We start from the raw sequence: 16,290 nt of genomic DNA, 5'->3' as shown, positions 1-16,290 counted from the left end.
ACCAAGCTTTGCTTACACTGTAGGTGGAAATCTCTATCACCGCCACTTCAACACAACCTTCTGTTAAGAGATACCGCAATTGGGAGGCGTCATGACGAGCTGACGCTGTAACCTCTGACCAGGGGGGAGGAGCCGACATGCGTGCCCGGAAGAACGAGTGTGAGGAAACACGAGGGTTCGCCGGCTTCGGAGCGTGAGAGGCTCCGAGCGGGATACGGACAGAGCGGCGTAGCCACTGCCAGACCGTCGGAAGAGACGCGGGGGCTGATCTCGCGCCTGAGAGAAGGGAACGATCGGAGGTCTGCTGGAGTGGTGAGGCGACTGCTGGCTCGTGTGTCCTCCCTCCCTGACCTCCCCCCCCCCCCTCTCTCTGTCTACCGGTCTGCCTGTATGCTGTGTACGCTGGGGAATGATTTACAGCGTGGGGACGGGAGACAAGAGGGGGAAGTAGACGTGGATATGACAAGCCTCTCTCCCGGACTGAAGGGCGGTCTAACAAGGTATGAGAACATATTAAAAGGGTTTTAAAAAGATTCGCTGGCTGAATGTGTGGGACTACTGTCTAAACTTGGAAGACTGGTAAGACCTCCCTGATATGCCTGAACAAATGGTCTCGCCTGACATCTTTTTAAACCTATAAAGGAAAGTGAGAGGAGTAGCCCTCTTAAAGGAGAAGCACTGGAACTGCCTTAAATCCTCTTTTTTTTTGGTCTATCCAAGCGTTTCTCTTTCCCTTGGGGTATAAAGGTATGGGAAGCATGTAAGAGATATGATTGGGAGGAACACTATGCTACATCATCAAATTAAACGGAGGTATCACTAAGTGGCAACCTTCCCCCCAAACAAACGGACGGGCTTACTAAAATTAGGACTCTCCATATGAGCCAATACATAAAAAAAAAAAAGAATTGTGTATGGACCGGTAATGAAGGAACCAGGGAATAAACGTCTAAATATCTAGAAGCCCACGAACTATAGAAGGTGGAGGTTCAAGGGGGCTACCTGGCAGGTAGACAGACCCGGCGGCCCGGTAATAGGAGATTAGAGGGGAAACTGGAAAACCCTGATAGCACCCCACCAAAAATATTAATAGCCCTAAGAAGGGGATAGACACCCATTTGTAGAAGAAACTGGGGAACGAATAAGAAAAGGAAAGGAAATCATAATGAGCAAATCCACAAGTAAAAAGGGAGGTCCCTTGAAAACTCCCAAAGACAGAGGGAACGAGAGTTCAATAAGACAGTTCATGACACAGGGTTCGAGTCCTAGAGACCAGGAAGAATCCAGATACCAACACCCCAAGACCGTTAGGAGAAAGGAACGGGAAAATAAATTAGGGGAGACCCCAGACCAATCCTTGGAAGAATTAGGAAAAGACAGTGACATAGAAATAAGTAAATTAGGGGAAGGAAGAACGGAGGACCAAATACCAACAAAAGGGGACTTGATGGAAATGTTTACAAGAATGGAAAAGTCTATAAAAGCAGATATCAACCTGCTGCGGGCCCACTTGGGACATTTGTTAACAAGAATAGAGGTGACGGAGGAGAGAGTTGAGAATTTGGCCCAGGAGGTCTCAAAGCTGAGAGAAATGGTCAAACTTTCCCAGCAAAATCAGAAGGGACTACTATATAGATTAGAAGACCAAGAAAACCGTAACAGATGGAAAAATATGAGAATTCGATCAGTACCAGAATCTAGAGGGGAAGACCTAAACAAAATCATGAAAATAATATTTAGTCCTTTTCTGGAGAAAGATAAGGAGGAATTCCCAGCAATTGAGAGGGTACATCGGATCGGTCAATGGAGAAATAATGGTGCGAGTAGACCCTGGGATATTATCGTGAGATTTAGGTTCTATAAGGACAAAGAAGATATTGGGGCGAAGTTGAGGAGAGGGATGACCCCGTTATATATGGATACAGAACTACAAATATTCACGGACTTGGCCCCCGAGACGCTGACCAGGAGAAGATTATTAAAACCATTGTTGGAAGAAATGAAGAAGAAAAATATTAAATATAACTGGGGTTTCCCCGCATGTTTAATGGGTTCTGGGGATGGTGTGGTAGCGAGATTGAGATTCCCGGAGGAACTAGAGGACTTTTGTAAAAAATTGGACTTGCGGGTCCCAGATCTCCCGGGATGGGGGAGGGGGGGGGTGATGGGTAGGAGAGCGGGTTTGTAGGGGGGTTTCTGCCCCCCCTCCCTGCCCCCCCAATTGTTGGGGGCAGGGAGGGGGGACGGGGCACGCGTGTGGGTTTACCCTGGAGAGGAGACTCAATGATGGTAAAGTACGATAGAGCCATCAGCGAGTTAAAAGCCGATTGTGGGCCGGGGATGGGGGAGGGCGGGGGGGAGGGGGTGATGGGATGGGGGAGGGGGGAATAGCCTATGCGGGGGAGGGGAGAGGAGGGAGACGTAGAGGGAGAGAAAAGGAAGGGATGGGACTAAAAGGGGATAATAGATGTCGGTCATAAATTTTATGACATATAATGTCAAAGGGTTGAATACCCCAAGTAAGAATCACAAGATCTTGAAAGAGCTTAAATATTATAAAGCAGATGTAATTAGCCTACAGGAAACCCACTTTGCTCATGAAGCGAACACTAAACTATATTCCAAAGAGTTCCCAGTTTGGTATTATGGCGATGCTATAACAAACAAGAGTAGGGGAGTGGCCATAGGGTTTGCAAGGAAGGTGCAGTTCAAGTTGGAGGACAGATTAGTCGATCCGGAGGGAAGGTACTTAGTATTAAAGGGGAAACTGGGAGAAATGGAGTGTACCTTAGTTAATGTATACGCTCCAAACCGAGATCCTGCAAAATATTTGGTTAACTTCCTGGGCAAATTGAGGGACTTTAAGAAAGGTACGGTGATTTTGATGGGAGATCTAATTCTCGGCATGGAACCGAGACTGGATAGTACGTCCTGTGTACAGGGGACTAGTAGGATTCAACTTAAAAGAATTAAACAAAAACTACATACATCCCAGTTAGTGGACGCATGGTGTGCACAACACCAAAAAGAAAGAGATTATACGTTCTACTCCCCTGTGCACGGGACGTACTCCCGGATCGATTATATATATGTTGAACACAGAATGTTAGAACAAATTGAAGAGACTAGGATCGAGATAATTACTATTTCCGACCATGCGCCGGTGGGAATGAAAATGGTAATAAGGGGAGAGGAAAGTTTACCTTTTTCTTGGCGTCTGAATGAGGGTCTACTTCAGGATGAGGAGGTAGGAAAAGAGATTGAGAAAGAACTAAAACAGTACTTTGCTATAAATAATACGGAGGAGGTATCGAGGCAAAATCTATGGGAGGCCCACAAAGTTTACATTAGGGGGATCTTGATATCTCAGGGGGCCAGGAAGAAAAAAGAGAGAGCAGCCAAAATAATAACTATAAGGGAGGAAATATACACAATAGGAAAACAGCACAAACAGAGTGGGAATCAAGACAAGGGGACCCTCCAAAAACTAATAGCGAAGAGGGACGAATTGAAAAACTTAATGGAACAAGAAACCCAAAAAAACCCTCAGCCAGAGAACCAGGGACAGATATTACGGGGGGAATAAACCCACCAAATACCTGGCAAGAAAGCTTCAAAAAGAAAAATCAAGGAATTATATAGAAAAGATTCAATCAGGAAAGGGAGAACTGGTCTTTAGATCAACTGAGATAGCGGAAACATTCAAAAACTATTATGAGAAAGTATACTCAGTAGGGCAATCAGAGGGGCTAGGGGGGGAAGATAAGGACACAAAGAAAAGAGTTCTTGGAAAAGGCCCAGTTAAACAAAATTACGGAAACAGACAAGGAGGATTTGGACAGACCCATAACAGAGGAGGAATTGAATAGGGCACTTATGGAGTCAGCTTCGGGGAAAAGCCCAGGTCCGGATGGGTTTACGGTATACTACTATAAAAAATATAAAGAAATATTAACTCCGCACCTATGTAGCTATTTGAATGGGTTGGGTATGGATTATGAGTTGAGTAAAGAGGCAGGATCTGCTACCATAACTGTCATTCGGAAGGAGGGGAAGGATGAGACAAGCTGCCCTAATTACAGGCCTATCTCATTGCTCAATGCTGATACAAAGCTTTTTGCTAAGGTGTTGGCGGGAAGAATGAAGGGTTTATTGGGCACATTAATACACCCGGACCAGGTGGGCTTTATACCAGGGCGTGAAGGAAAGGATAATGGGGTGAGAACGGTGCTCCTTCTCTCCCAGAAAAACGGGGGGTGGGGCCCCAGCCTACTCTGGTCGATTGATGCCCAGAAGGCTTTCGACAGGGTGGGCTGGGGTTTTATGCTCCAGACTTTGGGAATGATGGGAGTTGGCCCCAAAATGATTAAGAGGATCAGGACATTATATAGCTACCCGACCGCCAGGGTTAGGGTTAATGGTAGGTTGTCCGCCCCCTTCGAGTTGAAAAACGGAACGAGGCAGGGATGCCCCTTGTCACCCATTCTGTTTGTGCTGTCCCTGGAACCACTGCTAGCCACCATCCGTAAGGATCCACAGATTAGAGGATTCAAAATAGGAAAGGAAGAACATAAATTGGCTGCGTTTGCAGATGATATTTTATTTTACATCAGCAACCCCTGTGTTTCTTTGCCCAAACTAATGGAAGTTATAGATCAATATGGTCAACTCTCGAACTTTAAAGTCAATCCAGCAAAATCAGAAATTTTAAATTTAAATATGGGTAAATTGGATAAAGAGGAGCTTCAAAAAAAGTATGAGTGTCCTTGGCGGGAGGAATTGAATTATCTTGGAATAAAATTGGCTACCTCTATAGAGAAAATGTATAAATTAAACTATCTCCCCTTGCTAGAGGAAATCAAGAAAGAAAGTAAAAGATTAGCCAACAGATTATTAACCTGGTTAGGACATATCTGCACTTTAAAGATGTATATTGTGCCAAAAATACTATATAAAATACAGATGATCCCCTTGGCAGTTCCAAAGTACTATTTTTCTAAGATGAAATCCTTAATGATGGGGTTCATCTGGAATGATAAGAAACCGAGAATACCCTTCACTACATTAAAGCGAAGTAAAGAAAAAGGGGGATTAGCGGTTCCAGACATCCAGAAATACTACAGGGCTATCATACTGTCAAGAGTAGTGGAGTGGGTAAGGGGGAATAATAAGGAGAAAAGGTGGATAGATATAGAGAACACTTTTAGCAAATCACAGTTGAATAAGATAGTGTGGAATCCACTAAAATATAGGACACTGGATGTAAATACAAATGTTTTAACACTAAACGCACCAAAGGTCTGGAATGGGGTATACAAGAATCTGAACGGGCAGTATAATTCACCACTTATTGAGTTATCAGAGAACGAATATTTTCCACCAGGATTAACAATTAACAGTGGGAAATGGTTAAAAAAGGGGAGGGTACGGGTAAACGACATTATAAAAAATGGGAAGATGAGGTCACTACATGAGTTAAAAGATACAGGAGAAATAGGGAAAATAGATGAGTGGAGGTATCTCCAGCTAACCCACTTTGTAGGGAGCCTACCGCAGCCATTGAAAAAGGAAAGTGAACTTTCTCCATTGGAGAGGCTGTGTGTAACCGACAATCCAAAGAAGATGGTTTCTAGGCTGTATGGGCTCCTGACCGAAGGGGAGGGGCTGGAGAGCCCTCCTTATATACATAAATGGGAAAGGGAATTAGGCTCACAATGTGATAAAGGTACACAGGGAAAAATCTTCACACTTATTCACAGATCGGCAACGGATAGCTTTACTGCAGAAATGAATTACAAATGTATTTCAAGATGGTATGCTACACCAGATAAAATCCATAAATTCCAACCGAGTAAGTCAGGGGACTGCTGGCGAGGGTGTAAAGTGGCAGGGACGATGACCCACTTGTGGTGGAGTTGTCCAAAAATTAATTCATACTGGAAAAAGATTTTATATTATATAAAAGAAATTACCAACATTATAATCCCAGAGGATCTGTGGATCGTTCTTTTCCATGGTACTAAAGGAGAAATTAAAAAATATCAAGAGTCACTAGTTCCGCACCTTTTGAATGCTGCAAAAAGAGTGATCCCTAAGAATTGGCAAAAAGAGGAAAGTCCACCAATCTGGGAATGGATTGATGCGGTGGAAGGAACTTACCAAATGGTTAGATGTAGGGATAGATATGACGATAAAGCCCTGACAATAGACAGTTGGCAGAAGTGGAGAGAGTTTAAAAAAACCTGGAGCTATGCTGAGCAGGTCAGAATATAAAGGGACAATGGGAGGGGGTCTGGCGGCTGGTTGCTTTTTTGTTTTTGGTTTCTTTCACTGGGTCTCCTTCTGCTTCTCTTTTCCACCCGCATAGGAAATAAAAGAGGGGAGGGGGGGTGGGGGGAAGGGGGGTAAAATAATGTAAAGATAAATGTGTGAGGGTTGTTTGGGTCAACTACCAGGTACAGAAGGGAATAGTTGGGCCCCTCTTTTTATATATGATTTAATAAAGATGAATGTTGGCAATGTTTGTATAAAAGGATGGGCTACAATGATGTGATGACGAGGAAAACTAAATGAACGTTAAGTTGATTAGAGCCTCGCCGATAAATTCGCTGATGTAGCAAAAAAAAAAAAAAAAAAAAAAAAAAGAGATACCGCAATTGCCTGGAGGGAGGCAAGGAAAAGTCTCAGACTATCTCCCTTCATATCAAAATTCCTGCCAATACAGGGTCACCCAAACTTTACTCCGGGACTGGAACACCAGTCCTATGAATCGTGGCGACAAAAGGGTCTCACTACTTTCTCCTCCCTTTGTGATCGTGAATCTGGTCGAGCATTACCCTTCCGCTCCCTGGCCACCAAATTCTCTCTCACCGATGCATCTGCCTTCCACTATGGCCAATGTCTTAGTTTTCTACAAAAAACCTGCAGAGATGAATCCACGAGATTTAAATCCTCATTCCTTGAGACACTCCTACAAAAAGACTCCTACAAAATTTAAGACATTTACAAGCCTCTACTTTCAAAAACAACACCTTCTCTGGATTCATCTTCAGCATCCAACTGGGTAAAAGACTTCCCGGATGATGACATAGTGGACAAGATCCTTCAAGGCCTCAACTCTGTGTACAATTTGGTTCCAAATGAATCTTGGAGGGAAACCCAGCTGAAAATCGCTCATCGGGCACATATGCCTTTCCTTCCATCCGCCCAACCACATTTAGCCTCATCTTCATTGTGCCCTTTGTGTCACCAACCTAAGCCCTCTCTCACACAACGTTTCTGGACTTGCACTTTTATCTCCGCTTTCTGGGACCAAATCCTGACATATATATTTAAGATTACGCTGCTAAAGCTACCTAAAGATCCGCTTCTCCTTATCTTCGGGCACTGGGATCCTAAACTACTTCCTTGGTCAACCACTCTCAGCCCCCTGGGCAAGGAATGGGCCTTGATTTGCCTCCTGCTTGCTAGGAGGGCCATACTAGCCAACTGGACTTCTACTTCCAAACCTTCCATCTCCCAAGTCAGCAGAGATCTCCTGCAGCTTCTATTCCGTGACAAACTCAACACCAATTTGGCCCACAAGAAAGCCAAACAGCGCTTCCACAGCAGATGGGACTCTTTTATTGCATCGCAGCTCACTCCTCGGGAATGAGCTCACCTTGAAGAACCCTCCTTTATCTACAACGGACCTTTGCCAACTACAACCCTTTCTACTACCTGATAGCTACCACCAACAGGACTGCGGACTTGGGACCCCCCCTCTCCTCACTTCGGGGGATATACTCCCTCACCTTATCGGCAGGTTGGACTTCTGCGGGACCCTCCCCGCCCTCCGGTTGCACTCCTTCATACCGAGCCTAGGTCCTTCCCCCCCCCCCCCCCCCATCACAGTTTTCATTCTGACTTGCATTGTATCCTGGTTCTCTCTGAGGTTAGCATAGTGCCTTAATATTACCAGATCCATCCAGTCAAAGCTTCCTCATATCCTTCTGTTTGAAAGGGATAGGGGTACTCTCCGTTCCTTGTTTATGATACTTGTGCTCATGCACCAATATGTGACTTATTTTGGTATTCTATCTAACCTGTACTTTACACAAAAATCTTTTTGTACTTGCTGGTTATATCATTCTGTCATGTACTCTTTTTCAATAACATTTTATTCAAAAAAAAAACCCGCTTCCCGGTAAGGGTTGTAGACAAGGGGGGGTTCTATTCACATACCCCCCTATATAAGCAGTGCACGTGTGGAGGTGATCTCTGGTGGTGTCAGCACTCTATATCTGTCTTCATCTAAAATTATCTGCAATGGATTCCCTTTTCTTATAGCACTTTACAGGAGTTTTTTTTATATATGGACTGATTACACAGAATACTGGTTGTAATAATAGACGCATGTCAGATTAATTGTTCTGATATAATTGTAACATCTTATACCATCCATTCTGGAAGTAATAGCGGTTCATATTTTAGGCTGCTGAAATCTTGTCTGATAGATTTTCTGTGTTCTATATGTATTTTTATCTCTGTTAAAGCGGGAGTCCGCCGGGAGTCCGCCGTTTTTTTTTTTTTTTTAAAAGCCAGCAGCTACAAATACTGCAGCTGCTGACTTTTAAAATAATGACACTTACCAGCCCAGCGCACCCGCGATGTCGGCACCCGAAGCCGATCTCTCGATCGTCTCTCGGGTGCTGCCGCCACCATCTTGGGTATGGGAATCAGGAAGTGGAGCCTTTCGGCTTCATTTCCCGGTCCCCTACTGCGCATGCGCGAGTCGCGCTGCGCAATAAGGATGGACCCCGCTGCCTCTGGGATCTGTGTGTTTCCCAGCAGACAGCGGGAGACCTTCGGAAAGGGTCGTAGATTCTGTGGAAAGGGGCGTAGATTCTGCAGAATCTATATATATATGACAGAGCGAGGCTCTGTCCTTATGAAATTGGAGGAAAAAGAGACAGAGTTTGCATATCTCCAGCCCTGTGTCCAGGTCTTGATGATAACGAGCAGGGTGTGTGCCCAGCTGCACACAGGCCATATAATGAAGGGCTGTTGGGAGTAGAGTGTGGAGGATGGTGGAGTGGAGTAGCTTGCTGCTGTGCATGTCCAAAGAGCCCAAAGCTGTGTGCGTTGAAGGGTTGAAGCTGTGTGCGTCCAAGGAGTCCAAAGCTGTGTGTTGAAGGGCTTGAAGCTGTGTGCGTCCAAGGAGCCTAAGACTATGTGTATCCAAGCAGCTCGTTTGAGGGGCAAGTACCTATAGCAGCACTACTGCTGAAGAGTAGCCAGGTGGGCTAGCATTTTCATTTGGATTGTGTGTATTTAATTTAAGATTGGGCCCCTGCGTGGGATTCCCGGATGGACTATTATTTTGTTTTTCCTTTTAATAAACGTGGGCTACCAGGCCCTTAACTATAAACGCCTGCCTGATGTGGACTGAAAAATGCCTCTAACCACTTGCGCTAAACACCCCAATGTTACAATATAGATATAGATATATATATATATATATATATATATATATATATATATATATATATATATATATATTGTGACAGAGCGAGGCTCTGTCCCTATGAAATTGAAGGAAAAAGGGATCTCCAACCCTGTGTCCGGGTCTTGATGTTAACGAGCAGGGTGTGTGCCCAGCTGCACACAGCCCATATAACGAAGGGGCTGTTGGGAGTAGAGTGTGGTGAAGGATGGTGGAGTAGCTTGCTGCTGTGTGCGTCCAAAGAGCCCAAAGCTGTGTGCGTTGAAGGGTTGAAGCTGTGTGCGTCCAAAGAGCCCAAAGCTGTGTGCGTTGAAGGGTTGAAGCTGTGTGCGTCCAAGGAGTCCAAAGCTGTGTGTTAAAGGGCTTGAAGCTGTGTGCGTCCAAGGAGCCTAAGACTGTGTGTATCCAAGCAGTTCGTTTGAGGGGCAAGTACTTATAGCAGCACTACTGCTGAAGAGTAGCCAGGTGGGCTAGCATTTTCATTTGGATTGTGTGTATTTAATTTAAGATTGGACCCCTGCGTGGGATTCCTGGATGGACTATTTTGTTTTTCCTTTTAATAAACGTGGGCTACCAGGCCCTTAACTATAAACGCCTGCCTGATGTGGACTGAAAAATGCCTCTAACCACTTGAGCTAAACACCCCAATGTTACAATATATATATATATATATATATATACTAGACTGACTGTCTATATATATATTAAATACACTGCCACTAACTGAATAACCTGCCTGCCTAACCACTTCAATACCGGGCATTTTCACCCCCTTCCTGCCCAAGCCAATTTGCTGTCGCAATTTGAATGACAATTGCGCAGACTTGCAACATTGTACCCAAATTAAATTTTTATCATTTTCTCCCCACAAATATAGCTTTCTTTTGGTGGTATTTGATGACCTCTGCGTTTTTTATCTTTTGAGCTATAAACAGAAGAAAAGCGACACATTTGAAAAAAAAACACAATATTTTTTACTTTTTGCTATAATAAATATCCCAATTTTTTAAAAAAACAAACAAATTTTTGCTAATTTGCAAATTTTTGTGCTACTCATAATTATTCATTAGCCTGGACATAGTTTTGTCTCGCGTATGCGATAGTTTTACCCCTCCGGAAAGCCTTACCCGCTACCCAGAACAGATTAGAGTCATTAAGATGTTGCTCGTTTGTGGATGTGTACTTTTCCCATGAGATCCGTAACATTTGTTTAAAATCCTCGTTTTTGGCCAAATATGAGGGAAAACGCCACAAAGGAGGGGCCGTCAAGCGTTTGTCATGTATTATTTGTACAGTTATAGGGCTATGGTCTTAGATGACCATATCCTTAATTGCAGATTCACTGATTGAACTTATTAAATTTTGGGATACAAAAAAGTAGTCTAAGCGCGAAAAGGAATTAAGGGGGGGGGATGAAAAAAAGGTAAAGTTACGGTCCGTCGGGTGTGTCAGTCAGTCGCCAAGTGTCTGTGAGTTTATGGCTGAGATAGCTCGAGAGAGTAGTGTCGCATTTTGGGGTAAAGAGGTATATTGTTGGGTCCGTCGTGGTTCAATAAATGTACGGTCTTCATGTGGGTTCATTACTGAGTTAAAATCCCCTCCAACTAGGTGAAGTGGCTTGGGGATCTGTGAAATCCGTGATACCAGGCCTTGGAAAAGGGTGTTGTCAGGTGAGTTGGGGGCATAAACATTTGCGATAGCCATCGTCTTGCGGCCTTCCGAATCTGCCCTAACCTCCTGAATGTTGTATTGTAGATTTTTGTGTAAGAGGATAACGACTCCGGCCTTGCGACCCTTCGCCGGTGACCCAAAGACTTCACTAACCCACAATTTCTGTAGCCGCGACAAGTCGTCTACAGTTAAATGGGTCTCCTGGAGGAGGGCCACGTCTTTTTAAATGTCTCAATATTTGCATGCATTTGTTTGGAGAGTGGAGTCCCTTAACATTCCATGAGATGGTTGTGAAATAATCTTTCCTATTTAGATCATTCATTGTTTGCCAGTAAGGAGTACACCATTAATGTTTTTACCTGTAAACCCGTAAAGGGTGGATGTGGGCTACGATAGGGGGTATATATAGGTCGAGAAGCCTCTGATATATCGTACGTGAGCCAGGCAACCAGTTCAAGCAGGCCTAGTAAACCAAATTTCTCACTTCCTATTTCTCCTCAGTAAACTTCACACCACCATCCGAGCGGTGTTTAGTCAGCCAGAACAGCTTACTGAACAGCTTACTGAGGAGGAAAAGGAAGTGAGAAATTCAGACAAAGAAAACCAAGAAAAAAAAAACATTTAGAAGGGAAATCGAAGGAAAAGGTGAGTGAACCAACAATGCACTAGCTTAAAGGAACCTATTTAGAAAATAAAAAAACAAATCTTTACAATCCCTTTAAGCTGGCTCTGTTTGCTCGCAGCTACCAGACCAGAGGCCTGCAGTACCTCTCCCTGGAGGCCTAGTAGTTTAAAAGCACATTGTTGGATGGTGGACTACTGTTCCCAGCCAGCCCAGCTTGCAAATCCAGTGCCCTCAGGCTACTTTGATTTGACACAACTCCCCACAGTCTCTCCTCTGAATCCAGGACTCCCCATCATTGACCGTGTAATGATGAAGACTTTGCTAATGACCGTGTAGGGGCAAAGTTCCCTCACAGACTTCCTGGCACATCCAGCCTTCCACTGTGGTAACACTCACCGACCTTTCTCTGACCTGAGTCCTTGATAGAGAACTTGACTGGCCCATACGTTCCGACAGCTTCACCTGCCTTCTCCTGCGATTGGTGCATCCCCCCAGATGGGGGTGCCCTTCTGCTGCTGTCTAGTACTCCATCCTCCACTTCACTCAGCCGACAACTCTCCCCAGTGGCATGATACCTCAACTTATATAGGAGGCCCGCCCCCTGCCAATTCCAGTTGGAGATTGGTCAGGGCTCCCACAAAAGCTGCCCACCACTCCAGTTCTAGGCCCAGCCCCTCTTCCAGAACATTCTTTCTGGAAGGAGGGGAGGCGCCTCAGAACTAGAGAACACTGCTACTTTGACCACTCCCAGCCCCTAGGTCAAAACAGAGAGGCCTAGTTTTCAGCATAGGCCTGCCTAAATTTGCCTGTGCTGACAGTCTCCTAGTAAAACCCTATTACTAGCACCTACCTACTGGTAGAGGGTGCTACACTTGTTTCCACAACAACCCAAAATTTTCAAAATCCAATTGTCATTGAGACAGAAAGTGAACAAGAACACAGACAGCAAAACAAACATTAAAGGGGTGATAACCCTATGCAATCCAAAAATGTAAAAATAATTTGTTTCCAGCTGGAGCTACACTTAAAAAATTTACCCAACTTACAAACAGATTTAACTTAAAAACAAACCTACAGTCCCCCATCTTGTTTGTAACCTGGGTACCGCCTGTATCCTGATCACCAATGTCAGTGTAAGTGAAGTTAAATCCAACATTCAGGCTTCATTCACACTTCAGCATTTTGAATCGCGGGCAGAATCACAACAAATCTGCCCGTGATTCAAAATGCTGAAGTGTGAATGCAGCCTGAATGCTGGATTTAGCTTTGAAAGCGCTGATGTGTGAATGACAAATCATGGTACTCACATCTGAGATGCCATTCAATTGAATGACACCTCAAATTGCGGGGCAGGCCTGCGGCAATTGTTGTGCGATAAATCGCGCTGCAATCGCGGCAACCCACATCACGGGAAGCATGTCACCCAAAAGTAGCTCCTGATCTTTTTTTTTGAGTGACAAGCTTCCCGCAATGCGGTGTGCCACAATTGCAGCACAATTTATCGTGCGACAATCATGGCAGATTTGAGGTGTCATTCAAATGAATGGCATCTCAAATGCGCAAATCTGTCCACGATTCCAAATGCTGAAGTGTGAATGCAGCCTCAGAGCTGCCACCAGAACTGGAATAGAGAGAAAATCTTCCAATCAGCACACTTGTTCCCATCACAACTGTCTAAGCCCCTGTACACACGGTCTGAGATTTCCACAACCAAATCCGTCGGATTTTGTCCATTGGATCCGAAACTGTTGCATACACACGGTCAGACAAAGTTGGCGAAAAATCCGATCTTTTAGAACGTGATGACATAATTTTGTTACGATGGGACTACATTCAGGCTAGTAGCCAATAGCTTTGATGTAGGAATTTGATCTGAGCATGCGAGGCACTTGGTCCGATCAAAATTCTCTACACATGATCGGAGTATGTCCGACCGGCCCAGTTGGTTGGGAAATATTTCCAACATGGAAAATTGGGTCCGACGGATATTCCAACGGAATCAGTCCGATGCATACCACACACAGTCGGATTATCCGACAACACGGTCCGATAGGACACATTCTGACGGATTCTCCGACCGTGTGTACAAGGGCTGAGAGGATTTCCCTCATATTGAAAAAAAATCTTCTAATTTTTTGTTGTCTAATGCCCTGTACACACGGTCAGATATTCCGATGGAAAAAGTCTGATCAGATCGCGTTGTCCGAAAATCTGATCGTGTGTGGGCTCTAGCGAGCTTTCTCCATCGGAATTTCCAGCGTAAAAAATTTGAGCGCCGGATCTAAAATTTTCCAACAACAAAATCCGATCAGATTTTTTCCGATCGTGTGTAGAGAATTCCGACGCAAAAAGTGTCACGCATGCCCAGTAGAAATTTGGAGACGAAAGCTATTGGCTACTGGCCTCTATGTAGTCCCGTCATACGTTTTGTACGTCACCTCCTTTGGAACGATCGGATTTTCCGACAACTTTTTTTCGACCATGTGTGTGCAACACAAGTTTCGGACAAAATCCGTGGAAAAAAATACGACGGTTTTGTGCTCAGAATGTCCGACCGTGTGTATGGGGCATAAGGCTGGGTTCGCACTACTGTGGTATGGATGTGGATTTCTCCACATCCAATTCGCATGTCAGGAGATTGTGACCGGCTCTCTATGGAGCCTTAAGGATGGAAAATATCCTGAGATAAAGATGGAAAATAAAAAATAAAAAAACAGACAAAGGTTTTAACTCTTCTCTACTTTATAAAAAATAAAAAATAAAAAAAGACTTTAGATATACAGTACAGTAATTAAACGTTCTTAATATTTGACCAATAGGGGTCAGCAGAGGACAACAAAAGCAGTGTATGGCACACGCTGCTTTTTGTTTAATGATTGGCGATAAATAAAAGATAATGAGGCGTATTCCAGGAAAAAAAGCAAATAGAAAAAAAAAAATCAAATACAACAAATAAATTATATATATATATATATATATATATATATATATACATACAGAGATACACACACATACATACACACATAAAGGCATATGAGCCAAATGTACCTGGATTTGGTTCAGCAAACTTTATCGGATAAGGAATCTGGACCCCATTGAAATTAATAAGAGCCAAACATTCTCAATAATGGACATTTTCTAAGCTACAATTCATGGGATTAACAAAGAAGAGGAATGGGGACCAGGCACTGACCTGGGGGATATCTACAAAAAAAATTACTAAAAGTGAGTCTTCAATTGGGAGCAGCCAATTGTTTTTTTGAAGCACGTGATTAAAAAAGTTTAATTTGTACAGAGTCTTTTATAAACAAATCGGAATATTAGAACTTTTGATGTACTTACATAAGCAAGATAAACCATAAAGCTCCATTCACACCTGTACATTCCAGGAACATGCGCAGAAATTAACATTTCTACATGCATTCCTAGAGATGTTCGCAAAATGCACATCACCCTTGTATTGTTATTATTTAACCACTTGCTTACTGGGCACTTAAACCCCCCTCAGTCCCAGACCAATTTTCAGCTTTCAGCGCTGATGCACTTTGAGTGACAATTGCGCGGGCATACAACACTGTACCCAAATGAAATTTTTATCATTTTTTTCCCACAAATAGAGCTTTCTTTTGGTGGTATTTAGTTACAGCTCGGAGTTTTATTTTTTGCTAAACAAACAAAAAAAGATGCAAAAAAAAAAAAAAAAAAAAATCATGTTTTAATAGTTTGTTATAAAATTTTGCAAACGGGTCATTTTTCTCCTTCATTGAAGTGCGCTGATTAGGCGGCACTGATAGGCTGCATTGGTGGGCACTGATGGGCTGCATTGGTGGGCACTGATGGGCTGCATTGGTGGGCACTGATGGGCTGCACTGGTGGGCACTGATAGGCATAGTTAAGGCGGCACTAATAGGCACAGATAAGGCGGCACCGATGGGCACAGATAAGGCGGCACTGATGGGCAAAGATGGGCACAGATAAGATGGCACGGATGGGTGGCACGGATAAGTGGCACGGATGGGTGGCACGGATGGGCACTGATAGGTACCACAGATAGATGGGACTGATGGGCACTGATAGGTGGCACTGATAGGTGGCTCTGATAGGTGGCACTGCTGGGCACTGATGGGCGGCACTGCTGGGCACTGATGGGCGGCACTGCTGGGCACTGATGGGCGGCACTGGGGTGCAGCACCTTTGAGGCAGATTGGGTGGCACTGTGGGTGGCACTGTGGGGTGGCACTGTGGGTGGCACTGTGGGTGGCACTGTGGGTGGCACTGTGGGCACTATGGGCACTGACAGGGGGCACTGACGGGGGGCACTTACTTTTTATTTTATTTTACTTCAGGATGGCACTGCGGGAGGCAGGTGGGCACAGGCAGGTGGCAGGTGGTCCCTTGTATTGATGGCCGTGATCGGGACTGATGTCCCGATCACGGCCGCCGGTGATCGGCTTTTTTTTTCTCTCCTCGCGCTGTCAGCGCGAGGAGGAATAATAGCCGATTACCGGCT

This window comes from Lithobates pipiens, unplaced genomic scaffold (assembly GCF_037356315.1).
Source record: "Lithobates pipiens isolate NorthernLeopardFrog02 unplaced genomic scaffold, aLitPip1_a1.2 Scaffold_22, whole genome shotgun sequence".
Taxonomy (NCBI): domain Eukaryota; kingdom Metazoa; phylum Chordata; class Amphibia; order Anura; family Ranidae; genus Lithobates; species Lithobates pipiens.
Note: the sequence above shows the minus strand (reverse complement) of the source record.